General features: G+C 37.0%; 1 protein-coding gene across 5 annotated transcripts in view; it reads right to left on the bottom strand.

Annotated features, from left to right (window-relative positions):
- The window catches only part of FCHSD2 (FCH and double SH3 domains 2), a 298,964-nt gene that overhangs the window by 87,989 nt on the left and 195,503 nt on the right, over nucleotides 1–15,472 (bottom strand). The gene's annotated exons all lie outside the window — the stretch shown is intronic.

Raw genomic sequence — 15,472 nt, 5'->3', positions numbered from 1 at the left:
GTACTTTCCTACACCAGGATTTCTATTTGGCTCCTTTTTATAATTTCTCTTTGTTGATATTCTCTCTTTGGTGGGACATTATTCCCATACTTTAGTTCTTTGGCTTTATGGTTTCCTTTAGTTCTTTGTTAAAAATAGGTGATTTAAAATCTCTGTCTAGTAAGTCCAATGTATGTGCTTCTTTAGGGTCAATTTCTATTGACTCCTTTTAGTCTTCTGGAAGGGCTATACACTCCTGTTTCTTTGCATATCTCATAATCTTTTAAGAACCGTCCATCTAAAATAATGTAATGTGGGGGCGCCTGAGTAGCTCAGCTGGTTGAGCGTCTGACTTTGGCTCATGGCTTGTGAGTTTGAATTCTGTGTTGGGCTCTGTGCTGACAGCTCACAGCCTGGAGCCCACTTCAGATTCTGTCTCTCTCTCTCTCTCCCTCTCTCTCTGCCTCTCCCCTGCTTGTGTTCTGTCTCCCTCTCTCTTTCTCAAAAATAAACATTAAAAAAATGTTTTTAAATAATGTAATGTGGTACTTCAGGAAATCAGATTCCTCTTTCTCTCCCCAAGATTTATTGTTGCTGTTGCTATTTATTTAGTGACCATGTTTTTACCTCAGTGCTCCAGGGAATCCAGAATTTTCCAAGAAGCTTCAGAGACTCCACAAATACTTGATTGAGAAGTTTTAATAAGCATGGTTTTGACCATTTTTTAATATATACAAACAGATTTTAGTCTGTCAGCCATCCATTATTTTTCATCTCACTCTACTGCTAACCATAATCTTCATTTCTAACAAATCCATCAGAATCAGCACTCAAGTAAAATGTGATAAAGGTGAGTGACATGCCCAGATGATCTTAAAGCATATGTATATTGTATATGTCAAAACATTCAAGCCAAAATCTACTGGCTTGAGTATAGTCCCTTCAGAAATCTCTTGCCTGTGTTCCAATTTCAGTAGCCCCAAATCTCTTTTGTTCTGCACATATACACAGCATAGATAAAACTAATCAGAGTAGTTTTTCTTAAAGTGGAAGCTAAGGATATAATCACATAATCTTTGCAGCTCATAAATTCATTGTAGCAATTTAAATTTTTTTGTTTTCATCTAAATAATTTTTAAATGATATAATTTAATCCAGGGCAATATGGAAGATCAACCTTTTACTGGGGAATTGCCGTGGGATCTCTGTGCCCATGCTTATGTTTATGATCAATGTGTCAAGTTGTTTTAATCCAATGGTCCTAGGTTAATGAAAAGAGCTCTTGTACTTGAAATGACCTTGAACTTAAAATGTAAATGACATATTTGCAAGATGTGGAGATAAAATGACATCTGTGAACACTTTACTAACAAAACAAAAAGGGTGATGAGGAAGAGTCATTACAGGCATACGGAAGAACAGGCATGGAGAATTCAAAACAGCTTAGAGACAGCATCATAATTCATATCTCAAGTAGCAATTTATGTTCCACTAATCTTTATCAGCTATCATACTTAATTATTTTGTCAATTTGAATTTGATTGATTTATAGACTTGTTTGCATTTAAATGGTATTTTTTGCTGTTGTTTTATACTTATATAAAAACTATAAACAAAAGTTTTTAAGCTGGAGGCAAGGAGAGCTAGAGGGCCAAAAGGCCTGATGGAGGAAACCGAAAGACTTCTGGAAGAAACTATAATAGACGTTCAGCTCTCTAGGTATATAAACTAGGAAATTGTAGGTATCAGATAGCAAATATGACTGCTGCAAACATAAGAATTTTTGGCATTCCAAATTAAATCTAGAATTTTCCCATATTGATCTTTTGGCTGTGTTATTTCAGTGGCATCTTTTATGTGTACTTTTGACATGAAGTACTGAAATGCCAGAAAATATTTAGCATGGAGAATATAAAGCTTTAATTTTAGTTCAGGAGGCAATATCCCTAATGCAGGCAATATGAAAGTTCCTTACACTGAAATTTTGGGGAAGAGTTGATATACATTTTTTTTGGATATATGGGACCATTAATGGAAAGGAAATAGTATGATGGCTTTAGATGTTTCCTTTGGTCTCCTAACTACAACTGATGGTTGTAGTGAACATGGTCTGATCATTACAGCCCATGACAGCCTCTGACTGAAACAATCTTAGATGTATGGTATACTCAAATGTGACAGCTACATTTCTTTTCTTTTCTTTTTTTTTTAATTTTTTAATGTTTATTTACTTGAGAGAGAAAGAGAGAGAGAGAGAGAGAGAGAGAGAGCAGGGGAGGGGCAGAGAGAGAGACACACACAGAATCCGAAGCAGGCTCCAGGCTCTGAGCTGTCAGCACAGAGCCCAACGTGGGGCTTGAACTCACAGACCATGAGATCATGACCTGAGCTGAAGTCGGACGCTCAACCGACTGAGCCACCCAGGTGCCCCAACAGCTACATTTCTTTGCACCTGAATTTTCTATGCAATATGGAATACTATGACAAAAAGGAACTTGTTATAAACATAATAACAAAGTGATTATTCAACAGTTCAATTCTATAAAAATTTATTGATAACCTACTCTGTGCCAAAAACTATGCCAAGGGTTGAGTCTGTTTAAAGTTTTGTTTTTTTTTTTTTAAGTTTATTTATTTATTTTGAAAGGGGGGAGCAGAGATAGAGAGGAAGAGAGAGAGAATCCCAAGCAGGCTCCACACTGTCAGTGCAGAGCCTGATGTGGGGGCTTGAACTCATGAACTGTAAGATCATGACCTGAGCCAAAATCAAGAGTCAGACGCTCACCTGACTGAGCCACCCAGGTGCCCCAAGGGTTGAGTCTGTTTATATGTGGTGTATTTGAACCATGAAGAATTTGGCCAAGTGTTAGGCATGAATATGTAATAGATAATTTTATTTATACAAGGTGGCAGAAGAGAATGACCTCAACAAATGTGGAAGTTTAAGGAAGATTTTCTGGAGGAAATGATGCTCGAATGTAGTGGAAAGTCCTGAAGGATAACATTTGCCACAGTTTTTATTAAGAGAACACTTCAGTTCTTAACTACTAAAATCAGTATTTATCAAAGCTTGCTTAAGACCAATTAATCATTGGGGCCCCTGGGTGGCTCAGTTGGTTAAGCATCAAACTTTGGCGCAGGTCATGATCTTGCGGTCCATGAGTTTGAGCCCCGCATTGGGTTCTCTGCTGACAGCTCAGAGCCTGGAACCTGCTTCGGATTCTGTGTCTCTGTCTCTCTGCCCCTCCCCTGCTCGCATTCTCTCTCTCTCTCTCAAAAATAAATAAGTGTTAAAAAACAAACTTTAAAGACTAATTCATCATTTTGATCACTGGGGTGCCTGGGTGGCTCAGTCGGTTAACTGTCCAACTTTAGCTCAGGTCATGATTTTGCGGTTTTTGAGTTCAAGCCTTATGTGAAGCTCTGTGCTGACAGCTCGGAGCCTGGAGCCTGCTTCAGATTCTGTGTCTCCCTCTCTCTCTGCCCTTTCCCTGTTCATGCTCTGTCTCTCTCTCAAAAATAAACAAAAAATAAAACATTAGAAAAAAAGACTAATTCATCATTTTGATTATTTGTTTTCCTAATTAGTCAATTCGGGTTTTAAAAAGATCTTGAATTGTACTTTTTTGGGGTGTTGCACTTTAAAACAGATTTAAGATTACAAATACTTTCCTTTTATCTTTTCTTTTTTTTTTTTTTAACATTTATTTATTTTTGAGACAGAGAGAGACAGAGCATGAACGGGGGAGGGTCAGAGAGAGGGAGACACAGAATCCGAAACAGGCTCCAGGCTCTGAGCTGTCAGCAAAGAGCCCGACGGGGGGCTCGAACTCACGGACTGTGAGATCATGACCTGAGCCGAAGTCGGTCGCTTAACCGACTGAGCCATCCAGGCGCCCCACGAATACTTTCTTTAAAAAAATTTTTTTTTAAATGTTTACTTATTTTTGAAGGAGAGAGAGAGAGACAGGGTGAAGCGGGGGAGTGCCAGAGAGACAGGAAGACACAGAGTCTGAAGCAGGCTCCAGGCTCCAAGCTGTCAGCACAGAGCCCGATGCGGGGCTTGAATTCATGAACCATGAGATCACAACCTGAGCTGAAGTTGGACGTTTACCCAACTGAGCCACCCAGATGCCCCAAGATTATAAATACTTTCTAAAAATATAATAAGGATAAGAGTTACAGAAGTTTGGTCTTTATATGTATGTAATGAAAGTGGCCTTTGAACTAAACATGTAAAGCAGGATATTTTCAAATTTTAATATAGTAGCCAAATTGTACTTTTGGGGGTATGTAGTTATTCAGGACATCAAAGCTTTCAAGTACAGAGTCTATGAAAAAAGAATTTGGCTTTCTTATTATAAACACTCACATGTCCATTCTTAATTCAATTCCAGCAACAACCTCTGCTGTGCTCAGCACTATTTGAATCACAGAAAAAAACATTAACTGAGGACATTCAGGAAGAAAGCAAAGAAGATCAAGAAAGACAGGATCCATTTCTCAGCAGTAGTGACAATAATTCATCTTCTAAAAAAGTTACAACTAAACATATCCCCCCGCGTTTTAGTAAGACTGTAGTTGTAACACATTGTGCCTCAAATACCTGTGTAATGGATTCATAATCAGAAAAGAAAATATTAACTTTCTAGTTTCTTATTCCAAAGTTTAATGTTACCTACAATTACAACTTAGTTTTCTTTAAAGAGTTGTGGAGGTTTACTCAGATTTTAAAAGCTGCCTATTTGGTGCAAACATTCCAGCTTGGTTAGATTTTGATCTCTTACAGAAAACTCCTCGCCTTCTAGGCATCTGTAACAACGGTGGGTGACTTTCTGTAAACAAGCAGTAAAGTTCCAGGGAGCTTCTTCGTATCTGTGGGTTAGACAGTCTCCAGTGGCAAGAGCCCCCTGTGTTTTGTGCACCAGTGCTATACTCTCTATGTAGAAAGCACAAAGACATGCTGAAAAGGCATTTATAGCCTAACACAGATGATTCCTGGCTCTAATTTAAAGAGGGAGGACAAATACATTTTAGCCCTAAGTGGGAATCAGATTATTTATCATCCTTACCCTTTTAAACTTGTCACTACAAACATTTTAGGGACTGAAGGTCTCACAACAATATTTAAGTGAAATGAGACTTTGTCGCATGTGTGTGTTCATTCTACGCTGATCACAAATGCACCACATTTTTGATACTAAAAGGCCTTTTATAAAGCATGTTAGTATTTCAGGTGATATGAACAAAACTGACCACACACATGTATGTCTCCAAAAGGCAGTTTCCAAATATCATTTTAATATTAAAGGAAATAATATATGGAATAATATCAGCATGATGTGTGGCAAATAATAAATAATGAATGAAGTTACTTTTATATTTTTATTCTCCTTCAAGAGAACAGAGGCCATGTGGATCTTGTTCTCTATTGTGCCTCCAGTAAATGGTACACAGAAAGCACCTAGAAAATATCTGTTAAATTATAAATGAATGAATGGTCTGAAATAAAAATGTCTGCTATCAGTACTGTATCTCCAATGTTTAAAATAGCATCTCATAGGATATAGAACATAATAAATTACATTGGATATCAGTTTGCTTGGTACAAAATATAGGCTGCAACTCTGTTAATGTGTCATTACTATCTTCAGCAGTAATTGTCTTGTTCTTTTAATCATCCACCCTTTGCTTCAATTTGTTTTTTTCTTTAATGTTTGTATATTTATTTTGAGGGAGAGAGAGTGCAAGCATGCTATTGGGGGAGAGAGGCAGAGAGACAAGAAGAGGGAATCCAAAGCAGGCTCATGCTCAGTGCAGAGCCCTATGTGGGGCTTGATCCCATGACTGTGAGATCTCGACCCAAGCTAAAATCAAGAGCTGGATACTTAACCAACTGAGCCACCCAGCCACCCCAAATTGTTTTTTATTTTTTTAAATGCTTATTTTTTTTGAGAGAAAGAGACAGCAAGAGTGAGGCGGGGGGGGGGGGGGGGCAGAAAGAGAGGAGAGAGAGAATCCTATGTAGGCTCCACACCAGGGCTCAATCTCACCAACTGTGAGATCATGATCTGAGCTGAAATCAAGAGTCAGATGCTTAATCAACTGAGACATCCAGGCGTGCCTTTTCGTCAATTTGTAACTGGCAAGAAAAGTGGTTTAAATAACACAAATGAGGGGCGCCTGGGTGGCGCAGTCGGTTAAGCGTCCGACTTCAGCCAGGTCACGATCTCGCGGTCCATGAGTTCGAGCCCCGCGTCAGGCTCTGGGCTGATGGCTCGGAGCCTGGAGCCTGTTTCCAATTCTGTGTCTCCCTCTCTCTCTGCCCCTCGCCCATTCATGCTGTCTCTCTGTCCCAAAAATAAATAAACGTTGGAGAAAAAAAAAAAAATTAAAAAAAAAAAAGTGTTTAAAAAAAAAAATAACACAAATGAAAATGTTCAATTTATTAGCAAGCAAAAAATTAAAATATTTAATTAAGAATATTATATAATTATCCAAATTGTTGCTCATACAGGTATATTTAGTTAGTTATAAAATACAATTTTGGGGTGCCCTGCTGGCTCAGCTGGTTGAGTGTCCAACTTTAAAAAAAAAATTTTTTTTAATGTTTATTTTTGAGACAGAGAGAGACAGAGCATGAGCGGCGGGAGGAGCAGAGAGAGAGAGAGACACACACACACAGAATCTGAAGCAGGCCCCAGGCTCTGACCTGTCAGCAAAGAACCTGATGTGGGGCCCAAACCCACAAACCGTGAGATCACGACCTGAGCCAAACTCGGATGCTTAACCGACTTAGCCACCTGGGCACTCAGCATCCAACTCTTGATTTTGGCTCAGGTCATGATCTCACGGTTCATGGGATCAAGCCCTACTGAATGTCTTACCTGCTCTATTATCTGTTTTTTCAGATGTGAGCTGCTGAGCAGGGAGCCTACTTGGGATTCTCTCTTTCCCTCTGCCCATCCCCCACTCACACATGGTCTCCCTCAAAATAAATAAAATTAAAAAAACATTAAAAAATACAGTTTTGATAAGGGTACAAGAAAATAGGTACTTTCATATACTACTTTTAGGAGCATAAAATGATATCATCTTTCTGGAAGGTAATCAGTGTATACGGGAAGTATTAATACATCTTTGGTTTTGACCAGGGAATGGAGCTGTAAGAAGGTATCTTAAGGAAGTTATCAAAGAGGTTTTCTCTTGGTTTCGGTTCAGGTCATGATCTCAAGGTTAGTGAGTTTGAGCCCTACATCAGGCTCTGTACTGACACTCTCTCCCTTTCTCTCTACCCCTCCCCTGCTTGAGTATGCTATCTCTCTCAAAATAAATAAACTTTAGGGAAAAAAAAGTGTACAAATATTTGTATAAAAGAATCTTTACTACAGATTTATAAAAGCAGACCAAAGGGGACAAGAAAATTTATGGCATTTTAATTAAATATTATGTGGTCATGAAAATCACATCTTCAAGTAATAAAGATAGGAATAGCTCACAACGTATTTTACGTGAAAAAAAAAGCACTAACGTGAACAAAATAATACTAAGTCTGATGCATGTATATATAATACATGCATAGAAAAGATTAGAAAATTATGCGAAAATGACATTAAGAGTAATTTACTGCTGCATAATAGATTTTAATTAATTTTAATTTTAATTTTGTATTTGGGTTTCTTGGTACTGTGAAAATCTTCTTTTGGTAATCTGGTAATCAAACAGAACATTTATCTTTCTTAAAGTTACAGAAAAAGGGCTCTACTACAACTATGCCATAGAACACTATACTCACATTTCCATTCATAAACAATTATAAAGCAACTATGCTTACGATCTGAAAAATGATTTGAAATGACTGCCAGCTTTTGGTATAACTTTGAACACTCCTGTCAGAAATCCAGATAATACTACAAACCTATTAAAAACTCACGGCAAGGGGCGCCTGGATGGCTCAGTCAGTTGAGCATCTGACTCTTAGGATTCTCTTTCTCCCTCTCTCTCTGCCCTTCCCCCACCCACACTCACGCACTCTCTCCTTTCTCTCTCTCGAAAATAAACAAACATTATTAAAAAAAAACTCATGGCTAAAAAATATAAAGTTGTAGGGGCACCTGGGTGGCTCAGTCGGTTAAGCGTCCAACTTTGGCTCAGGTCATGATCTCACAGCTTGTGAGTTCAAGCCCCGCATCGGGCTCTGTGCTGACAGCTCAGAGCCTGGAGCCTGCTTTGGATTCTGTGTCTCCCTCTCTCTCAAAAATAAATAAACATTAAATAGATATAGATATATAGATATAGATACAGATATAGATAGATAAACTTGTAGTTAAAAGTTTATAAAGTTCCTGATACATTATTCGTTATGTTTTTAAAATAAACCAATCATTAAAATATCTGTCACAACATCTCTATTACTCAGATTTCACTGAATTTATTTTTAAAAGAGTATATATTTATAAAGTTAATAGAAAAATTTCACTTACAAAATGATGTTTAATCTTAAGCCATTAAGTTAAAACAGATGAGCTATAAGAATTTAGGTTGGGCTTTAATTTTTAAGTGCATAATGGGAATACCAAGGTAAAGCTATCAGTAGGTTACACAAGAACAAATATATTTTATTTATGATTCATTTAACCAGTTAATACAGTGTTAACATTTTTCATGTCATTAAATCATCTTCTACAATGTAAGTTAAGATGAATTATAGTAGGGGTGCCTGGATGGCTCAGTTGATTAAGCACCTAACTTCAGCTCAGGTCATGATCTCAAGGTTTGTGAGTTCGAGCCCCACATAGGGCTCTGTGCTGACAGCTCAGAGTCTGCTTCAGATTCTGTGTCTCCCTCTCTCTCTCTGTCCCTCCCCTGCTCACGCTCTGTCTCTCTCCAAAAATAAGTAAACGTTAAAAAAATTTTGTTTTAAATGAATTATAGTACATGACATCATTTAGATATATCACAAATTACTATTTATTATCAAATATTTAATTATTTCAAATTATTGAATGTTTTATTTTATATTTAATTTTTTTTAATGTTTATTTTTGAGAGAGAGAGAGAGAGAGAGAGGCAGAGAGAGAGGGAGACACAGAATCCGAAGCAGGCTCCAGGCTCTGAGCTATCAGCACAGATCCTGACATGGGTCTCGAACCCACTGACCACAAGATCATGACCTGAGCTGAAGTCAGATGCTTAACCGACTGAACCACCCAGGTGCCCCTATTTTTATTTTTTAATTTTATTTATTTATTCTGAGAAAGAGAGCAAACGGGGAAGGGACAGAGAGAATCCCAAGCAGGCTCTGCATTGACAATGTATAGCCAATGTGGGGCTCGAACTCACAAACCCATGAAATCATGACCTGAGATGAGATCAAGAGTCGGACACTTAACCAACTGAGCCACCCAGGTGCCCCTGAATGTTTTATTTTTAAATATTTTAGTTGCTTTTAATTTTTTTTTATCTCTGTACTCATCTCTGTACTCAGATATTTTCATAGATGTCTACTCACAATAAATTCCTAGGATATAAATGCTAAAGCTAAAGAAGGAAAATTCTAAGAGTTTTGTATTTTTAACTCTTACATTTAAGCCTTTAATTCACTTTGATTTAATTTTTATACTCTTTTGTATGTGGATATTCAGTTGTCTCAGCACCATTTGTTGAAAGACTATTCTTTTGCACAGAATGGTCTTGATATCCTTGTTAAAACTCAAATGACTATAGATGAATTGTCACTAGTCTTTTATATTTCTCTTTTTTCCAGCCTTATCGAAAAATAACTGACATATAACACTGTGTAAGTTTAAGGTACAATTTGTTGGTTTGATACATTTATATATTGCAAAATATGTGAAGAGATCACATCCATCTTAACCAACTGAGCCATCCAGGTGCCCAACCATCTCCTTTTTTTGTGGTGAGAACATTTAAGATCTATTCTCTTAGCAACTTTCAAGTATATAATATAGTACTATGAGCTATCATCACCACGCTGTATGTTAGATCCCCAGAACTTAACTGGAAGTTTTTACCTTTGACTAGTACCTCCCTTTTCTCCCATTTCCCCAGCCCACGGTAACCACCACTATACTGTTTCTATGAGTTTGGCTTTTTTAAGACTCCACATATAAGTGATATCATATAGTATTTGTCTTTGTGTGACTTATTTCCCTCAGCATAATGCTCTCAAGGTTCATCCAGGTTGTTGCAAATGGTAGGATTTCCTTCTTTTTCATGGCTGAACATTTTATTGTATGTATATAAAGAAGATGTGGTATATATATATATGTGTGTGTGTGTGTGTGTGTATATGTGTGTATATACGTGTGTGTGTGTGTATATATATATATATACACACACACACACACACACACACATATATATATATATATATATATATATATATATATATATATATATACCACATCTTCTTTATTCATTCATCCACTGACAGATACTTACTTAGGTTGTTTCCATATCTTGGCTACTGGGAATAATGCTGCAGTGAACACGGGGGTGCAGATAGCTCTCTGAGACTCTGTTTTCATTTCCTTTGGATAATATACCCAGACATGGTATTTCTGGATCAAACATGTCTCTATTTTTAATTTTTGGGGGAGCCTCCATACGGTTTTTCCATAGTGGCTGTACCAAGTTACATTCCTACCAATAGTTCACAAGCGCTCCCTTTCTCCATATCCTCACCAACACTTATCTCTTGTCTTTTTCATGATAGCCATTCTAATTGGTATGAGGTGATATCTTACTGTGATTTTGATTTGCATTTGCATGATTAGTGATGTCAGCACCTTGTCATGTACCTGTTGGCTATTTGTATGTCTTCTTTGGAAAAAAAGTCTATTTAGTTCATCCGTCCATTTTTAAATTGGGTTGTTTTCTTGTTATTGAATTGTAGGAGTTCTACACCTATTTTGGATATTAATCCCTTATCAGATACATGATTTAAAAATATTTTCTGTCATTCATTCTATAGATTGCTGTCTCATTTTGTGTGTTTCTTTTGCTGTGCAGAAGTTCAGTTTGATATAGTACTACTTATTTGTCATTGCTTTTGTTGCTTGTGCTTTTGGTGTCATATGTAAAAAATCAGTGCCAAGACCAATGTGAAGGAGTTTTTCTCCTGTGTCTTCTTATAGGAGTTTTTGGCTCTCTTGTCAAATATTGAAAATATTGACCATATATGCAAGGGCATATTTCTCTTCTTTAAACTAAATTTTAGCTTTTCCTGGTTTCATTTAGGACATTTCTATTTTTCTTATTGATTTATAAAAATATTTTAACTCTCACAGTCATCTGCCTTATCAGATATTTAGAGGCAGCACAGATAGGGGTTATGGTGGAAACTGTTGTCTTCCTAGGCACATGGTGGGACTGCACGTCCTAGCTTCCTCTGCTGTATGGTCTGGTCATGTGGCTAAGTCCGTCCGTCCTTCCTTCCTTCCTTCCTTCCTTCCTTCCTTCCTTCCTTCCGTCCTTCCTTCCTTCCTTCCTTTTAAGTTTTATTTATTTTGAGAGAGAAAGAGAGCAAGAGTAGAGGAGAGGCAGAGAGAGGGAGAGAGAGAATCCCAAGCAGGCTCCATGCTGTCAGCAGAGAGTCTGATGTGGGGCTCAAACTCACAAACCCTGAGATCATGACCCAAGCTGAAACCAAGAGTTGGATGCTCAAACGACTGAGCCACCCACGTGCCCCTCATGTGGATAAGTTCTTTCTAACACAATGTGAACAGAGTAATATATGCCACTTTCACAACTAGATTTTAAGAAAATGGTATGTCTTCCTCATGTTCTCTTTCCTCTATCCACTGGATATAACTCAAATGAGTCAATGCCCCAGGTTTGGCCAAGCTGGTGATGACAGAAATTAGTTGAGTTACTTTGTTACACAGGTCCTTAAATAATTTCATGAGGTAGAACCTACCAATCTATCCTGAACTATTGCATGAGAAATAATTAACATCTATCTTATTTGAGCTATTACATTTTGGGTCTATTTTAGTGGTTTAACCTTTGTCCTAATTACTATAGAATTAGTATCTTGCATTAGGATGTTGTTGTAATAGAACATTAATAATACAGATGGCATCTGCTAAGCAGCAGAGCAGCAAGCAGTGAGGAAACAGATGCTGCAGACTGGGAAGCTTGCAATACTCATTACACCACGGCAAAACATCAGGTGACATTATCGTCTGCATAACCTGGAAAGCAGACTAGGGTTATAGATCATATAGTTCTAGGGCAGTGTTTCTCAATCTTAGCACTTTGACTGTAGTAAAGCGCTTACTACAAGGTTTGGTACTTGGCTCAATAAATGTTAGTTACTGTTGTTATTATTATTGTATTACATGTTGAAAACCTCTGAAAGTGTCAAATCACACCATGTAGTGTCTACCTTTGCTGGAATACTTAAAAATCTCCTCCTCACACTCAGATCAGAGAAATATTCACCCATGTTTTTGTCTGTTACATTTATCTTTAATAAATCTATAATTTGGCCTGGTATGATGTAGGGATCAAAAGTTTTCTTTTTCTAGAGAACTTCAACTTCATTACCTTTATGATCTGTTATTTTCCCACTGTTTGAAGTGTACCTTTTCAGAGTTTATTTACACATTCTTAATATCTAACTAAAATCAATTGTGCTTGCTAGGGAATGAGTCTGAAGTTCAATATACTAGATAAAGTTTTTAACCCATAAAGCTTAGGGTACATTCTTGTTGACAAGAATACCATAAAAAACATACTTTCTTTCACTTAAAAGATAACTTTCTGAATTCACATGCTGTTGGCACTCTCAACAGACATTTTTATTTAGAGCATTTTTATTTTTGGTAAGAACCAAAAAAATCCCTACATCTTCATGGTTTGTCTGCACATTGCATGCATTGAAGATAAAGTTACAAAGGAAGAGCACCCATGAGTTTAATGCTTGGAAACTCCCTTTGTACTTTCATTTAGATTGGTCATGCTTGGTCACTCAGGTGAAGTTAACTCTCTCTTCTCTATTTTTATACCAGAAAGATATATAAGGTCTGTTAGGGAAAATACTAATCTAATATTAGTCTTCAGTATTTTTAGAGTGAGAACAATTCCCTATGCTTTTGTGTTTACTTATATATATCAACTTTAACTATTATGGTAAGAAAATTTAGTTAAGATATATAAGAACTTATTAATACAGATAAAACATTAAGTTATATTGATTAGTGGAAAATCAGGGAAGATGGAAAGAGAAATGAATACTTAAAGAACACCTACTATGTATGAACCATTTACATGATTTTACAACTCTTGAAAGGATATTGTTAGAGATATTTCCGTAGATGAAGAAACAGGATCTTATAGGTTAAGAAATATAAGGCAATGAAAACCTAGTCCTGGAGGAAGGCTTTCTTGATAGAATTATCTGCTTTTTCTTAAGGTGAACAGTTCACATTTTCTAGAGCCCCCGGCCACACAGAAGCAAACAGAACTACTCCACTACTTCTAATATACTTCAACTTTCAAAAATTTTGTTACTAGAAGTGGAAAGAATAAAAGGAACTTATGAAGTTACAGTACTACAATAGAAAATAAAATGTAATACTGGATATTAAGAAAAATAAGATATGCCAGAAAACATGAGATACCTAACAGTCTTGGAGCAGAAAGGAAGGTTAGAGTTAGGGAAGAAGGACATTCTTTGAGAAACAGTCTTGAGAGGGTCTCCTAAGCATCAGAAACTAAGGCAGCAAGGTAAACTCTGGATCTCAGAAATGTATAGGTGGTAATGCACTCTTATCAATTCATTAATAAGTTCTTTTTCAAAATATCTCTAATCTCTAATTCTGCTTTCTGAAACATTTATGTACATTCTGAAAGTGAACTCTCTCTTAAAGGCCACGTGATAGCTAAGTTGACACTAATTCTCCTTACAAAATAAGTTAAACATCTAATTTACAGCTGTAAAAAACCAGATATTACTAATATATCACCAAAATCAATTTTACCCAAATGAATGTATTAAACATGAATGTACAAAAAGTTGTTCAACAAACATTTATCAAGAGCCTACTATCTGCCAGGCATTATTCTAGGTAGCAGGGACACTGCATGGAAGAAAAATCAGACCAAAATCTCTGTTCTTAAATATTATGTCTGGTCGTAATAAATACAATAAACATATAAATAAAGTAAAGAAACAGAGGATGAGGAAAAGGATGCTAATTGGGTAGCCACATTTGAACAAAGAACTGAATGAAGTAAAGGAGTAATAAGTTATGTGGATATCTGAGAGAATAGCTTGCTGAGGAAATAGGCAAGGGCAAAGGCCCTGAGGTAAGAGTATGATAGTTGTGGAATAAAAGAAGGCCAACACAGCTGAAGTACAGTGAGGGAAAGAGTGGTAGATTACATAGGACCTTGGTAAGAATTTTGACTTTTAAACTGAATGAGAAGAGAAACTACTAGTAGGTTTTGAGCAAAGGAATGACATAATCTGATGACATAATCTGATTTCAGTTTGCTTATTTATTTAAAATGTATTTATTTTTGAAAGAGACAGAAAGAGAGAGAGAGACAGAGTGCAAATGGGGGAGGGACAGAGAGAGGGGAACGGAAGATCTGAAGCGGGCTCTGCACTGACAGCAGAGAGCCTGGTGTGGGGCTCAGACTCACAAACAGTGAGATCATGACCTGAGGTAAAGTTGGACACTTAACGGACTGAGCCACACAGACACCCCATAATTTTGGTTATAGAAAGCTCACTTTGGCTAGTGAGTGGAGAACAGACATTAAAGGGAAACGCGGAAGGAAGCAGAGAGTCAATTAGAAGAGTCTTGCTAAAATACATGCAAGAGATAATAATAATGGTGGCTTGATTTAGAATAGTAGCAGTGGAGGTGGGGTAAATTGGTTCTATTTTAAAGGCAGAGCTGAAGGAATTTACTGTTGGGATGGATGTGAGGTTTGGAGGGGCAATAAGAATGGCACTGATGCCTCCGGCATGAGCAACTGCAATGATATAGTTGATGCTACTGAGATTGGGTAGCTTTGAGAGTAGCAAGTTTGGGAGGGGGAAATCAAAGGCTGTGTCGGTGACCAGAGTGAGTGGTTAGGAGATGAGTAATATACAAAGACACTGAGTAAATACATGAGGATTACTGGAGCGAAGTTTCTCATTGTCAAAAAGGCATTTATATACAAATACAGAAAAGGGGGAAGCTAGAAAGAATCTTAAGGTACTGGATTGGAAGTGGACATTTCAATGTGAATTTCTGTTTACACAAACATAATACACACACACACACTGATATATAAATAAATATAGCTCTGTGTGTGTGTGTGTGTGTGTATACACACACTGAGAGGGGCTAGAAGCAATAGGCACACCAAGTGCCCAGAACTTAGTGTCTAAATATTATCTTCCACTAAAATGAAATAGGAGTTTTTGAGGAAACAGTTGACTCCAGAGTTGGGGCAAGGAAAGTAAATG

This window comes from Felis catus, chromosome D1, assembly GCF_018350175.1.
Source record: "Felis catus isolate Fca126 chromosome D1, F.catus_Fca126_mat1.0, whole genome shotgun sequence".
Classification (NCBI taxonomy): Eukaryota; Metazoa; Chordata; class Mammalia; order Carnivora; family Felidae; genus Felis; species Felis catus.
Note: the sequence above shows the minus strand (reverse complement) of the source record. Positions and strands in the feature narration are given on the sequence as shown.